Source organism: Chiloscyllium punctatum, chromosome 27, assembly GCF_047496795.1.
Source record: "Chiloscyllium punctatum isolate Juve2018m chromosome 27, sChiPun1.3, whole genome shotgun sequence".
Classification (NCBI taxonomy): domain Eukaryota; kingdom Metazoa; phylum Chordata; class Chondrichthyes; order Orectolobiformes; family Hemiscylliidae; genus Chiloscyllium; species Chiloscyllium punctatum.
Genome location: NC_092765.1, coordinates 53,617,256 through 53,633,611, shown reverse-complemented (window position 1 = coordinate 53,633,611; position 16,356 = coordinate 53,617,256).

The following is a 16,356-nucleotide window of genomic DNA, read 5'->3' as shown; positions in this document are numbered from 1 at the left end:
CTTATATCATGCATTCAATGCAACAAACTGCAGGTGTTCATTCAATGAGTACAGCTACTCTAATTTATTCGTTGACCCTAGCTAAACGTTTTGTTTCAATGAAAAAGCCTGCACTTGTTCATTCAATGAGTGGAGCTTCACACATTGATTCAATACCACGAGTTCAAGGAATCGATTCAATGAAACAAACTGTACCCATTCATTTAATGATAAAAAGTGCATGTGTTAATTCAAAGAGTACAGCTTCTCTCATTGATTCATTGTTTCGAGTTTAAAGTTTTCACTTAATGAAACAAGCTGAAACCAGTGAATCAGCCATTGATTTAAACTTCAAACAGTAATTCAATGAATCAATTGGCATTCTTAGATTTAATGAGACAGATGTAACTAACTTATGCAGTGAATCAAACCGCTCATATTCATTGAATGAAAAAGACTGCACGTCATAATTCAAAAAGTAGATCTTCTCTTTTTTATTCATTATGTCAAGCTTAACTCCTTCATTTAATGCAACAAACTGCAAACATTCAATCATTGTGTCAAACCTCAATCATTGATTCAATGAATCAAACCTTATTCATTGATTCAATGAAAGAAACTTCACTCATTTACTTAGTGATTCTAACAGCATTCATCCATTCAATGAATCAAACAGCACTCATTCATTTCATGAAAAAAGCTGCACATGCTAATCGAATAAGTAGAGCTTTGCCATTCATTTAATGAAACAAGTTGGACGCTTTCTGTCAAAGAAACCGACTGCATGCATTCATTTAATCAAACAGACTGCACTCGTTAATTCAATGTGTAGAGCTTCTTTCATTCATTCAACTTTTTAAGCTTATCTCATTCATTCAATGCAACAAACTGCAGGTGTTCATTCAATGAGTACAGCTTCTCTCAATTATTCAGTGCCTCGAGCTAAACGTTTTGTTTCAATGAAAAAGCCTGAACTTGTTCATTCAATGAGTAGAGCTTCACACATTGATTCAATACCACGAGTTCAAGGAATAGATTCAATTAAACAAACTACACCCATTCATTTAATGATAAAAAGTGCATGTGCTAATTCAATGAGTACAGCTTCTCTCATTGATTCATTGTTTCGAGTTTAAAGTTTTCATTTAATGAAACAAGCTGAAACCAGTGAATCAGCCATTGATTTAAACTTCAAGCAGTAATTCAATGAATCAATCGGCATTCTTAGATTTTATAAGACACATGTAACTAACTTATGCAGTGAATCAAACCGCTCACATTCATTGAATGAAACAGACTGCACGTCTTAAATCAAAGAGTAGAACTTCTCTTATTTATTCATTATGTCAAGCTTAACTCCTTCATTTAATATAACAAACTGCAATCATTGTGTCAAACCTCAATCATTGATTCAATGAATCAAACGTTATTCATTGATTCAATGAAAGAAACTTCACTCATTTACTTAGCGATTCCAACTGAATTCATCCATTCAATGAATAAAACAGCACTCATTCATTCCATGAAAAAATCTGCACATGCTAATCGAATAAGTAGAGTTTTGCCATTCATTTAATGAAACAAGTTGTATGCTTTCTGATAAAGAAACCAACTGCATGCATTCATTTAATCAAACAGACTGCTCTCGTTAATTCAATGTGTGGAGCTTCTTTCATTCATTCAATTTTTAAGTTTATCTCATTCATTCAATGTAACAAACTGCAGGTGTTCATTCAATGAGTAGAGCTTCTCACATTGATTCAATACCACGAGTTTAAGGTTTCGATTCAATGAAACAAATTGCACCCATTGATTTAATGACAAAAAGTGCATGTGCTAATTGAATGAGGGCCTCCAGCTTAAAGTTTTCACTGAATGAAACAAGCTGAAACAATTGAATCAGTCATTTATTTAAACTTCAATCATAGATTCAATGAATCAAACGGTAATCTTAGGTTCAATGAGACAGATCTAACGAACCTTTTTAGTGAAACATACTGCACACATTTATTGAATTTACAGACTGCACGTGTTAACTCAAAGAGTAGAGCTTCTCTTATTTATTCAATATGTCAAGCTTAACTCCTTCATTTAATATAACAAACTGCAATCATTCAAGCATTGTGCCAAACTTCAATCATCGATTCAATGAATCAAACGTCAATCATTGATTGAATGAACGAAACTTAACTTATTTATTTAGTGATTCCAAGAGCATGCATCCATTCAATGAATCAAACAGCACTCATTCATTCCATGAAAATATCTGCACATGCTAATCGAATGAGTAGAGCTTTTGCCATTCATTCAATGATACTAGTAGCACGCTTTCTGTCAAAGAAACCAACTGCCTGCATTCATTTCATCAAGCAGATTGCACTTGTTAATTCAATGTGTAGAGCTTCTTTCATTCAGTCAACGTTTCCAGCTTATATCATGCATTCAATGCAACAAACTGCAGGTGTTCATTCAATGAGTACAGCTACTCTCATTTATTCGTTGCCCCTAGCTAAACGTTTTGTTTCAATGAAAAAGCCAGCACTTGTTCATTCAATGAGTAGAGCTTCACACATTGATTCAATACCACGAGTTCAAGGAATCGATTCAATGAAACAAACTGTACCCATTCATTTAATGATAAAAAGTGCATGTGTTAATTCAAAGAGTACAGCTTCTCTCATTGATTCATTGTTTCGAGTTTAAAGTTTTCACTTAATGAAACAAGCTGAAACCAGTGAATCAGCCATTGAATTAAACTTCAAACAGTAATTCAATGAATCAATCGGCATTCTTAGATTTAATGAGACAGATGTAACTAACTTATGCAGTGAATCAAACCGCTCACATTCATTGAATGAAAAAGACTGCACGTCTTAATTCAAAAAGTAGATCTTCACTTTTTTATTCATTATGTCAAGCTTAACTCCTTCATTTAATGTAACAAACTGCAAACATTCAATCATTGTGTCAAACCTCAATCATTGATTCAATGAATCAAACCTTATTCATTGATTCAATGAAAGAAACTTCACTCATTTACTTAGTGATTCTAACAGCATTCATCCATTCAATGAATCAAACAGCACTCATTCATTTCATGAAAAAAGCTGCACATGCTAATCGAATAAGTAGAGCTTTGCCTATCATTTAATGAAACAAGTTGGACGCTTTCTGTCAAAGAAACCGACTGCATGCATTCATTTAATCAAACAGACTGCACTCGTTAATTCAATGTGTAGAGCTTCTGTTATTCATTCAACTTTTTAAGCTTATCTCATTCATTTAATGCAACAAACTGCAGGTGTTCATTCAATGAGTACAGCTTCTCTCAATTATTCAGTGCCTCGAACTAAACGTTTTGTTTCAATGAAAAAGCCTGCACTTGTTCATTCAATGAGTAGAGCTTCACACATTGATTCAATACCACGAGTTCAAGGAATAGATTCAATGAAACAAACTGTACCCATTCATTTAATGATAAAAAGTGCATGTGCTAATTCAATGAGTACAGCTTCTCTCATTGATTCATCGTTTCGAGTTTAAAGTTTTCATTTAATGAAACAAGCTGAAACCAGTGAATCAGCCATTGATTTAAACTTCAAGCAGTAATTCAATGAATCAATCGGCATTCTTAGATTTTATAAGACACATGTAACTAACTTATGCAGTGAATCAAACCGCTCACATTCATTGAATGAAACAGACTGCACGTCTTAAATCAAAGAGTAGAACTTCTCTTATTTATTCATTATGTCAAGCTTAACTCCTTCATTTAATATAACAAACTGCAATCATTGTGTCAAACCTCAATCATTGATTCAATGAATCAAACGTTATTCATTGATTCAATGAAAGAAACTTCACTCATTTACTTAGCGATTCCAACTGAATTCATCCATTCAATGAATAAAACAGCACTCATTCATTCCATGAAAAAATCTGCACATGCTAATCGAATAAGTAGAGCTTTGCCATTCATTTAATGAAACAAGTTGTATGCTTTCTGTTCAAGAAACCAACTGCATTCATTCATTTAATCAAACAGACTGCTCTCGTTAATTCAATGTGTGGAGCTTCTTTCATTCATTCAATTTTTAAGTTTATCTCATTCATTCAATGTAACAAACTGCAGGTGTTCATTCAATGAGTAGAGCTTCTCACATTGATTCAATACCACGAGTTTAAGGTTTCGATTCAATGAAACAAATTGCACCCATTGATTTAATGACAAAAAGTGCATGTGCTAATTGAATGAGGGCCTCCAGCTTAAAGTTTTCACTTAATGAAACAAGCTGAAACAATTGAATCAGTCATTTATTTAAACTTCAATCATAGATTCAATGAATCAAACGGTAATCTTAGGTTCAATGAGACAGATCTAACGAACCTTTTTAGTGAAACATACTGCACACATTTATTGAATTTACAGACTGCACGTGTTAACTCAAAGAGTAGAGCTTCTCTTATATATTCAATATGTCAAGCTTAACTCCTTCATTTCATATAACAAACTGCAATCATTCAAGCATTGTGCCAAACTTCAATCATTGATTCAATGAATCAAACGTCATTCATTGATTGAATGAACAAACTTAACTTATTTATTTAGTGATTCCAAGAGCATGCATCCATTCAATGAATCAAACAGCACTCATTCATTCCATGAAAATATCTGCACATGCTAATCGAATGAGTAGAGCTTTTGCCATTCATTCAATGATACTAGTTGCACGCTTTCTGTCAAAGAAACCAACTGCCTGCATTCATTTCATCAAGCAGATTGCACTTGTTAATTCAATGTGTAGAGCTTCTTTCATTCAGTCAACGTTTCCAGCTTATATCATGCATTCAATGCAACAAACTGCAGGTGTTCATTCAATGAGTACAGCTACTCTCATTTATTCGTTGCCTCTAGCTAAACGTTTTGTTTCAATGAAAAAGCCTGCACTTGTTCATTCAATGAGTAGAGCTTCACACATTGATTCAATACCACGAGTTCAAGGAATCGATTCAATGAAACAAACTGTACCCATTCATTTAATGATAAAAAGTGCATGTGTTAATTCAAAGAGTACAGCTTCTCTCATTGATTCATTGTTTCGAGTTTAAAGTTTTCACTTAATGAAACAAGCTGAAACCAGTGAATCAGCCATTGATTTAAACTTCAAACAGTAATTCAATGAATCAATTGGCATTCTTAGATTTAATGAGACAGATGTAACTAACTTATGCAGTGAATGAAACCGCTCACATTCATTGAATGAAAAAGAGTGCACGTCTTAATTCAAAAAGTAGATCTCCTCTTTTTTATTCATTATGTCAAGCTTAACTCCTTCATTTAATGTAACAAACTGCAAACATTCAATCATTGTGTCAAACCTCAATCATTGATTCAATGAATCAAACCTTATTCATTGTTTCAATGAAAGAAACTTCACTCATTTACTTCGTGATTCTAACAGCATTCATCCATTCAATGAATCAAACAGCACTCATTCATTTCATGAAAAAAGCTGCACATGCTAATCGAATAAGTAGAGCTTTGCCATTCATTTAATGAAACAAGTTGGACGCTTTCTGTCAAAGAAACCGACTGCATGCATTCATTTAATCAAACAGACTGCACTCGTTAATTCAATGTGTAGAGCTTCTTTCATTCATTCAACTTTTTAAGCTTATCTCATTCATTCAACGCAACAAACTGCAGGTGTTCATTCAATGAGTACAGCTTCTCTCAATTATTCAGTGCCTCGAACTAAACGTTTTGTTTCAATGAAAAAGCCTGAACTTGTTAATTCAATGAGTAGAGCTTCACACATTGATTCAATACCACGAGTTCAAGGAATAGATTCAATGAAACAAACTGTACCCATTCATTTAATGATAAAAAGTGCATGTGCTAATTCAATGAGTTCAGCTTCTCTCATTGATTCATTTTTTCGAGTTTAAAATTTTCATTTAATGAAACAAGCTGAAACCAGTGAATCAGCCATTGATTTATACTTCAAGCAGTATTTCAATGAATCAATCGGCATTCTTAGATTTTATAAGACACGTAACTAACTTATGCAGTGAATCAAACCACTCACATTCATTGAATGAAACAGACTGCACGTCTTAAATCAAAGAGTAGAACTTCTCTTATTTATTCATGATGTCAAGCTTAACTCCTTCATTTAATATAACAAACTGCAATCATTGTGTCAAACCTCAATCATTGATTCAATGAATCAAACGTTATTCATTGATTCAATGAAAGAAACTTCACTCATTTACGTAGCGATTCCAACTGAATTCATCCATTCAATGAATAAAACAGCACTCATTCATTCCATGAAAAAATCTGCACATGCTAATCGAATAAGTAGAGCTTTGCCATTCATTTAATGAAACAAGTTGGACGCTTTCTGTGAAAGAAACCGACTGCATGCATTCATTTAATCAAACAGACTGCACTCGTTAATTCAATGTGTAGAGCTTCTTTCATTCATTCAACTTTTTAAGCTTATCTCATTCATTCAACGCAACAAACTGCAGGTGTTCATTCAATGAGTACAGCTTCTCTCAATTATTCAGTGCCTCGAGCTAAACGTTTTGTTTCAATGAAAAAGCCTGAACTTGTTATTTCAATGAGTAGAGCTTCACACATTGATTCAATACCACGAGTTCAAGGAATAGATTCAATGAAACAAACTGCACCCATTCATTTAATGATAAAAAGTGCATGTGCTAATTCAATGAGTACAGCTTCTCTCATTGATTCATCGTTTCGAGTTTAAAGTTTTCATTTAATGAAACAAGCTGAAACCAGTGAATCAGCCATTGATTTAAACTTCAAGCAGTAATTCAATGAATCAATCGGCATTCTTAGATTTTATTAGACACATGTAACTAACTTATGCAGTGAATCAAACCGCTCACATTCATTGAATGAAACAGACTGCACGTCTTAAATCAAAGAGTAGAACTTCTCTTATTTATTCATTATGTCAAGCTTAACTCCTTCATTTAATATAACAAACTGCAAACATTCAATCATTGTGTCAAACCTCAATCATTGATTCAATGAATCAAACCTTATTCATTGATTCAATGAAAGAAACTTTACTCATTTACTTAGCGATTCCAACTGAATTCATCCATTCAATGAATAAAACAGCACTCATTCATTCCATGAAAAAATCTGCACATGCTAATCGAATAAGTAGAGCTTTGCCATTCATTTAATGAAACAAGTTGTCTGCTTTCTGTTAAAGAAACCAACTGCATGCATTCATTTAATCAAACAGACTGCTCTCGTTAATTCAATGTGTGGAGCTTCTTTCATTCATTCGATTTTTAAGTTTATCTCATTCATTCAATGTAACAAACTGCAGGTGTTCATTCAATGAGTAGAGCTTCTCACATTGATTCAATACCACGAGTTTAAGGTTTCGATTCAATGAAACAAATTGCACCCATTGATTTAATGACAAAAAGTGCATGTGCTAATTGAATGAGGGCCTCCAGCTTAAAGTTTTCACTTAATGAAACAAGCTGAAACAATTGAATCAGTCATTTATTTAAACTTCAATCATAGATTCAATGAATCAAACGGTAATCTTAAGTTCAATGAGACCGATCTAACGAACCTTTTTAGTGAAACATACTGCACACATTTATTGAATTTACAGACTGCACGTGTTAACTCAGAGTAGAGCTTCTCTTATTTATTCAATATGTCAAGCTTAACTCCTTCATTTAATATAACAAACTGCAATCATTCAATCATTGTGCCAAACTTCAATCATCGATTCAATGAATCAAACGTCATTCATTGATTGAATGAACGAAACTTAACTTATTTATTTAGTGATTCCAAGAGCATGCATCCATTCAATGAATCAAACAGCACTCATTCATTCCATGAAAATATCTGCACATGCTAATCGAATGAGTAGAGCTTTTGCCATTCATTCAATGATACTAGTTGCACGCTTTCTGTCAAAGAAACCAACTGCCTGCATTCATTTCATCAAGCAGATTGCACTTGTTAATTCAATGTGTAGAGCTTCTTTCATTCAGTCAACGTTTCCAGCTTATATCATGCATTCAATGCAACAAACTGCAGGTGTTCATTCAATGAGTACAGCTACTCTAATTTATTCGTTGACCCTAGCTAAACGTTTTGTTTCAATGAAAAAGCCTGCACTTGTTCATTCAATGAGTGGAGCTTCACACATTGATTCAATACCACGAGTTCAAGGAATCGATTCAATGAAACAAACTGTACCCATTCATTTAATGATAAAAAGTGCATGTGTTAATTCAAAGAGTACAGCTTCTCTCATTGATTCATTGTTTCGAGTTTAAAGTTTTCACTTAATGAAACAAGCTGAAACCAGTGAATCAGCCATTGATTTAAACTTCAAACAGTAATTCAATGAATCAATTGGCATTCTTAGATTTAATGAGACAGATGTAACTAACTTATGCAGTGAATCAAACCGCTCATATTCATTGAATGAAAAAGACTGCACGTCATAATTCAAAAAGTAGATCTTCTCTTTTTTATTCATTATGTCAAGCTTAACTCCTTCATTTAATGCAACAAACTGCAAACATTCAATCATTGTGTCAAACCTCAATCATTGATTCAATGAATCAAACCTTATTCATTGATTCAATGAAAGAAACTTCACTCATTTACTTAGTGATTCTAACAGCATTCATCCATTCAATGAATCAAACAGCACTCATTCATTTCATGAAAAAAGCTGCACATGCTAATCGAATAAGTAGAGCTTTGCCATTCATTTAATGAAACAAGTTGGACGCTTTCTGTCAAAGAAACCGACTGCATGCATTCATTTAATCAAACAGACTGCACTCGTTAATTCAATGTGTAGAGCTTCTTTCATTCATTCAACTTTTTAAGCTTATCTCATTCATTCAATGCAACAAACTGCAGGTGTTCATTCAATGAGTACAGCTTCTCTCAATTATTCAGTGCCTCGAGCTAAACGTTTTGTTTCAATGAAAAAGCCTGAACTTGTTCATTCAATGAGTAGAGCTTCACACATTGATTCAATACCACGAGTTCAAGGAATAGATTCAATTAAACAAACTACACCCATTCATTTAATGATAAAAAGTGCATGTGCTAATTCAATGAGTACAGCTTCTCTCATTGATTCATTGTTTCGAGTTTAAAGTTTTCATTTAATGAAACAAGCTGAAACCAGTGAATCAGCCATTGATTTAAACTTCAAGCAGTAATTCAATGAATCAATCGGCATTCTTAGATTTTATAAGACACATGTAACTAACTTATGCAGTGAATCAAACCGCTCACATTCATTGAATGAAACAGACTGCACGTCTTAAATCAAAGAGTAGAACTTCTCTTATTTATTCATTATGTCAAGCTTAACTCCTTCATTTAATATAACAAACTGCAATCATTGTGTCAAACCTCAATCATTGATTCAATGAATCAAACGTTATTCATTGATTCAATGAAAGAAACTTCACTCATTTACTTAGCGATTCCAACTGAATTCATCCATTCAATGAATAAAACAGCACTCATTCATTCCATGAAAAAATCTGCACATGCTAATCGAATAAGTAGAGTTTTGCCATTCATTTAATGAAACAAGTTGTATGCTTTCTGATAAAGAAACCAACTGCATGCATTCATTTAATCAAACAGACTGCTCTCGTTAATTCAATGTGTGGAGCTTCTTTCATTCATTCAATTTTTAAGTTTATCTCATTCATTCAATGTAACAAACTGCAGGTGTTCATTCAATGAGTAGAGCTTCTCACATTGATTCAATACCACGAGTTTAAGGTTTCGATTCAATGAAACAAATTGCACCCATTGATTTAATGACAAAAAGTGCATGTGCTAATTGAATGAGGGCCTCCAGCTTAAAGTTTTCACTGAATGAAACAAGCTGAAACAATTGAATCAGTCATTTATTTAAACTTCAATCATAGATTCAATGAATCAAACGGTAATCTTAGGTTCAATGAGACAGATCTAACGAACCTTTTTAGTGAAACATACTGCACACATTTATTGAATTTACAGACTGCACGTGTTAACTCAAAGAGTAGAGCTTCTCTTATTTATTCAATATGTCAAGCTTAACTCCTTCATTTAATATAACAAACTGCAATCATTCAAGCATTGTGCCAAACTTCAATCATCGATTCAATGAATCAAACGTCAATCATTGATTGAATGAACGAAACTTAACTTATTTATTTAGTGATTCCAAGAGCATGCATCCATTCAATGAATCAAACAGCACTCATTCATTCCATGAAAATATCTGCACATGCTAATCGATAGAGTCGAGCTTTTGCCATTCATTCAATGATACTAGTAGCACGCTTTCTGTCAAAGAAACCAACTGCCTGCATTCATTTCATCAAGCAGATTGCACTTGTTAATTCAATGTGTAGAGCTTCTTTCATTCAGTCAACGTTTCCAGCTTATATCATGCATTCAATGCAACAAACTGCAGGTGTTCATTCAATGAGTACAGCTACTCTCATTTATTCGTTGCCCCTAGCTAAACGTTTTGTTTCAATGAAAAAGCCAGCACTTGTTCATTCAATGAGTAGAGCTTCACACATTGATTCAATACCACGAGTTCAAGGAATCGATTCAATGAAACAAACTGTACCCATTCATTTAATGATAAAAAGTGCATGTGTTAATTCAAAGAGTACAGCTTCTCTCATTGATTCATTGTTTCGAGTTTAAAGTTTTCACTTAATGAAACAAGCTGAAACCAGTGAATCAGCCATTGAATTAAACTTCAAACAGTAATTCAATGAATCAATCGGCATTCTTAGATTTAATGAGACAGATGTAACTAACTTATGCAGTGAATCAAACCGCTCACATTCATTGAATGAAAAAGACTGCACGTCTTAATTCAAAAAGTAGATCTTCACTTTTTTATTCATTATGTCAAGCTTAACTCCTTCATTTAATGTAACAAACTGCAAACATTCAATCATTGTGTCAAACCTCAATCATTGATTCAATGAATCAAACCTTATTCATTGATTCAATGAAAGAAACTTCACTCATTTACTTAGTGATTCTAACAGCATTCATCCATTCAATGAATCAAACAGCACTCATTCATTTCATGAAAAAAGCTGCACATGCTAATCGAATAAGTAGAGCTTTGCCTATCATTTAATGAAACAAGTTGGACGCTTTCTGTCAAAGAAACCGACTGCATGCATTCATTTAATCAAACAGACTGCACTCGTTAATTCAATGTGTAGAGCTTCTTTTATTCATTCAACTTTTTAAGCTTATCTCATTCATTTAATGCAACAAACTGCAGGTGTTCATTCAATGAGTACAGCTTCTCTCAATTATTCAGTGCCTCGAGCTAAACGTTTTGTTTCAATGAAAAAGCCTGCACTTGTTCATTCAATGAGTAGAGCTTCACACATTGATTCAATACCACGAGTTCAAGGAATAGATTCAATGAAACAAACTGTACCCATTCATTTAATGATAAAAAGTGCATGTGCTAATTCAATGAGTACAGCTTCTCTCATTGATTCATCGTTTCGAGTTTAAAGTTTTCATTTAATGAAACAAGCTGAAACCAGTGAATCAGCCATTGATTTAAACTTCAAGCAGTAATTCAATGAATCAATCGGCATTCTTAGATTTTATAAGACACATGTAACTAACTTATGCAGTGAATCAAACCGCTCACATTCATTGAATGAAACAGACTGCACGTCTTAAATCAAAGAGTAGAACTTCTCTTATTTATTCATTATGTCAAGCTTAACTCCTTCATTTAATATAACAAACTGCAATCATTGTGTCAAACCTCAATCATTGATTCAATGAATCAAACGTTATTCATTGATTCAATGAAAGAAACTTCACTCATTTACTTAGCGATTCCAACTGAATTCATCCATTCAATGAATAAAACAGCACTCATTCATTCCATGAAAAAATCTGCACATGCTAATCGAATAAGTAGAGCTTTGCCATTCATTTAATGAAACAAGTTGTATGCTTTCTGTTCAAGAAACCAACTGCATTCATTCATTTAATCAAACAGACTGCTCTCGTTAATTCAATGTGTGGAGCTTCTTTCATTCATTCAATTTTTAAGTTTATCTCATTCATTCAATGTAACAAACTGCAGGTGTTCATTCAATGAGTAGAGCTTCTCACATTGATTCAATACCACGAGTTTAAGGTTTCGATTCAATGAAACAAATTGCACCCATTGATTTAATGACAAAAAGTGCATGTGCTAATTGAATGAGGGCCTCCAGCTTAAAGTTTTCACTTAATGAAACAAGCTGAAACAATTGAATCAGTCATTTATTTAAACTTCAATCATAGATTCAATGAATCAAACGGTAATCTTAGGTTCAATGAGACAGATCTAACGAACCTTTTTAGTGAAACATACTGCACACATTTATTGAATTTACAGACTGCACGTGTTAACTCAAAGAGTAGAGCTTCTCTTATATATTCAATATGTCAAGCTTAACTCCTTCATTTCATATAACAAACTGCAATCATTCAAGCATTGTGCCAAACTTCAATCATTGATTCAATGAATCAAACGTCATTCATTGATTGAATGAACAAACTTAACTTATTTATTTAGTGATTCCAAGAGCATGCATCCATTCAATGAATCAAACAGCACTCATTCATTCCATGAAAATATCTGCACATGCTAATCGAATGAGTAGAGCTTTTGCCATTCATTCAATGATACTAGTTGCACGCTTTCTGTCAAAGAAACCAACTGCCTGCATTCATTTCATCAAGCAGATTGCACTTGTTAATTCAATGTGTAGAGCTTCTTTCATTCAGTCAACGTTTCCAGCTTATATCATGCATTCAATGCAACAAACTGCAGGTGTTCATTCAATGAGTACAGCTACTCTCATTTATTCGTTGCCTCTAGCTAAACGTTTTGTTTCAATGAAAAAGCCTGCACTTGTTCATTCAATGAGTAGAGCTTCACACATTGATTCAATACCACGAGTTCAAGGAATCGATTCAATGAAACAAACTGTACCCATTCATTTAATGATAAAAAGTGCATGTGTTAATTCAAAGAGTACAGCTTCTCTCATTGATTCATTGTTTCGAGTTTAAAGTTTTCACTTAATGAAACAAGCTGAAACCAGTGAATCAGCCATTGATTTAAACTTCAAACAGTAATTCAATGAATCAATTGGCATTCTTAGATTTAATGAGACAGATGTAACTAACTTATGCAGTGAATGAAACCGCTCACATTCATTGAATGAAAAAGAGTGCACGTCTTAATTCAAAAAGTAGATCTCCTCTTTTTTATTCATTATGTCAAGCTTAACTCCTTCATTTAATGTAACAAACTGCAAACATTCAATCATTGTGTCAAACCTCAATCATTGATTCAATGAATCAAACCTTATTCATTGTTTCAATGAAAGAAACTTCACTCATTTACTTCGTGATTCTAACAGCATTCATCCATTCAATGAATCAAACAGCACTCATTCATTTCATGAAAAAAGCTGCACATGCTAATCGAATAAGTAGAGCTTTGCCATTCATTTAATGAAACAAGTTGGACGCTTTCTGTCAAAGAAACCGACTGCATGCATTCATTTAATCAAACAGACTGCACTCGTTAATTCAATGTGTAGAGCTTCTTTCATTCATTCAACTTTTTAAGCTTATCTCATTCATTCAACGCAACAAACTGCAGGTGTTCATTCAATGAGTACAGCTTCTCTCAATTATTCAGTGCCTCGAACTAAACGTTTTGTTTCAATGAAAAAGCCTGAACTTGTTAATTCAATGAGTAGAGCTTCACACATTGATTCAATACCACGAGTTCAAGGAATAGATTCAATGAAACAAACTGTACCCATTCATTTAATGATAAAAAGTGCATGTGCTAATTCAATGAGTTCAGCTTCTCTCATTGATTCATTTTTTCGAGTTTAAAATTTTCATTTAATGAAACAAGCTGAAACCAGTGAATCAGCCATTGATTTATACTTCAAGCAGTATTTCAATGAATCAATCGGCATTCTTAGATTTTATAAGACACGTAACTAACTTATGCAGTGAATCAAACCACTCACATTCATTGAATGAAACAGACTGCACGTCTTAAATCAAAGAGTAGAACTTCTCTTATTTATTCATGATGTCAAGCTTAACTCCTTCATTTAATATAACAAACTGCAATCATTGTGTCAAACCTCAATCATTGATTCAATGAATCAAACGTTATTCATTGATTCAATGAAAGAAACTTCACTCATTTACGTAGCGATTCCAACTGAATTCATCCATTCAATGAATAAAACAGCACTCATTCATTCCATGAAAAAATCTGCACATGCTAATCGAATAAGTAGAGCTTTGCCATTCATTTAATGAAACAAGTTGTATGCTTTCTGTTAAAGAAACCAACTGCATTCATTCATTTAATCAAACAGACTGCTCTCGTTAATTCAATGTGTGGAGCTTCTTTCATTCATTCAATTTTTAAGTTTATCTCATTCATTCAATGTAACAAACTGCAGGTGTTCATTCAATGAGTAGAGCTTCTCACATTGATTCAATACCACGAGTTTAAGGTTTCGATTCAATGAAACAAATTGCACCCATTGATTTAATGACAAAAAGTGCATGTGCTAATTGAATGAGGGCCTCCAGCTTAAAGTTTTCACTTAATGAAACAAGCTGAAACAATTGAATCAGTCATTTATTTAAACTTCAATCATAGATTCAATGAATCAAACGGTAATCTTAGGTTCAATGAGACAGATCTAACGAACCTTTTTAGTGAAACATACTGCACACATTTATTGAATTTACAGACTGCACGTGTTAACTCAAAGAGTAGAGCTTCTCTTATTTATTCAATATGTCAAGCTTAACTCCTTCATTTAATATAACAAACAGCAATCATTCAATCATTGTGCCAAACTTCAATCATTGATTCAATGAATCAAACGTCATTCATTGATTGAATGAACGAAACTTAACTTATTTATTTAGTGATTCCAAGAGCATGCATCCATTCAATGAATCAAACAGCACTCATTCATTCCATGAAAATATCTGCACATGCTAATCGAATGAGTAGAGCTTTTGCCATTCATTCAATGATACTAGTTGCACGCTTTCTGTCAAAGAAACCAACTGCCTGCATTCATTTCATCAAGCAGATTGCACTTGTTAATTCAATGTGTAGAGCTTCTTTCATTCAGTCAACGTTTCCAGCTTATATCATGCATTCAATGCAACAAACTGCAGGTGTTCATTCAATGAGTACAGCTACTCTCATTTATTCGTTGCCCCTAGCTAAACGTTTTGTTTCAATGAAAAAGCCTGCACTTGTTCATTCAATGAGTAGAGCTTCACACATTGATTCAATACCACGAGTTCAAGGAATCGATTCAATGAAACAAACTGTACCCATTCATTTAATGATAACAAGTGCATGTGTTAATTCAAAGAGTACAGCTTCTCTCATTGATTCATTGTTTCGAGTTTAAAGTTTTCACTTAATGAAACAAGCTGAAACCAGTGAATCAGCCATTGATTTAAACTTCAAACAGTAATTCAATGAATCAATCGGCATTCTTAGATTTAATGAGACAGATGTAACTAACTTATGCAGTGAATCAAACCGCTCACATTCATTGAATGAAAAAGACTGCACGTCTTAATTCAAAAAGTAGATCTTCTCTTTTTTATTCATTATGTCAAGCTTAACTCCTTCATTTAATGTAACAAACTGCAAACATTCAATCATTGTGTCAAACCTCAATCATTGATTCAATGAATCAAACCTTATTCATTGATTCAATGAAAGAAACTTCACTCATTTACTTAGTGATTCTAACAGCATTCATCCATTCAATGAATCAAACAGCACTCATTCATTTCATGAAAAAAGCTGCACATGCTAATCGAATAAGTAGAGCTTTGCCATTCATTTAATGAAACAAGTTGGACGCTTTCTGTCAAAGAAACCGACTGCATGCATTCATTTAATCAAACAGACTGCACTCGTTAATTCAATGTGTAGAGCTTCTTTCATTCATTCAACTTTTTAAGCTTATCTCATTCATTCAATGCAACAAACTGCAGGTGTTCATTCAATGAGTACAGCTTCTCTCAATTATTCAGTGCCTCGAGCTAAACGTTTTGTTTCAATGAAAAAGCCTGCACTTGTTCATTCAATGAGTAGAGCTTCACACATTGATTCAATACCACGAGTTCAAGGAATCGATTCAATGAAACAAACTGTACCCATTCATTTAATGATAAAAAGTGCATGTGCTAATTCAATGAGTACA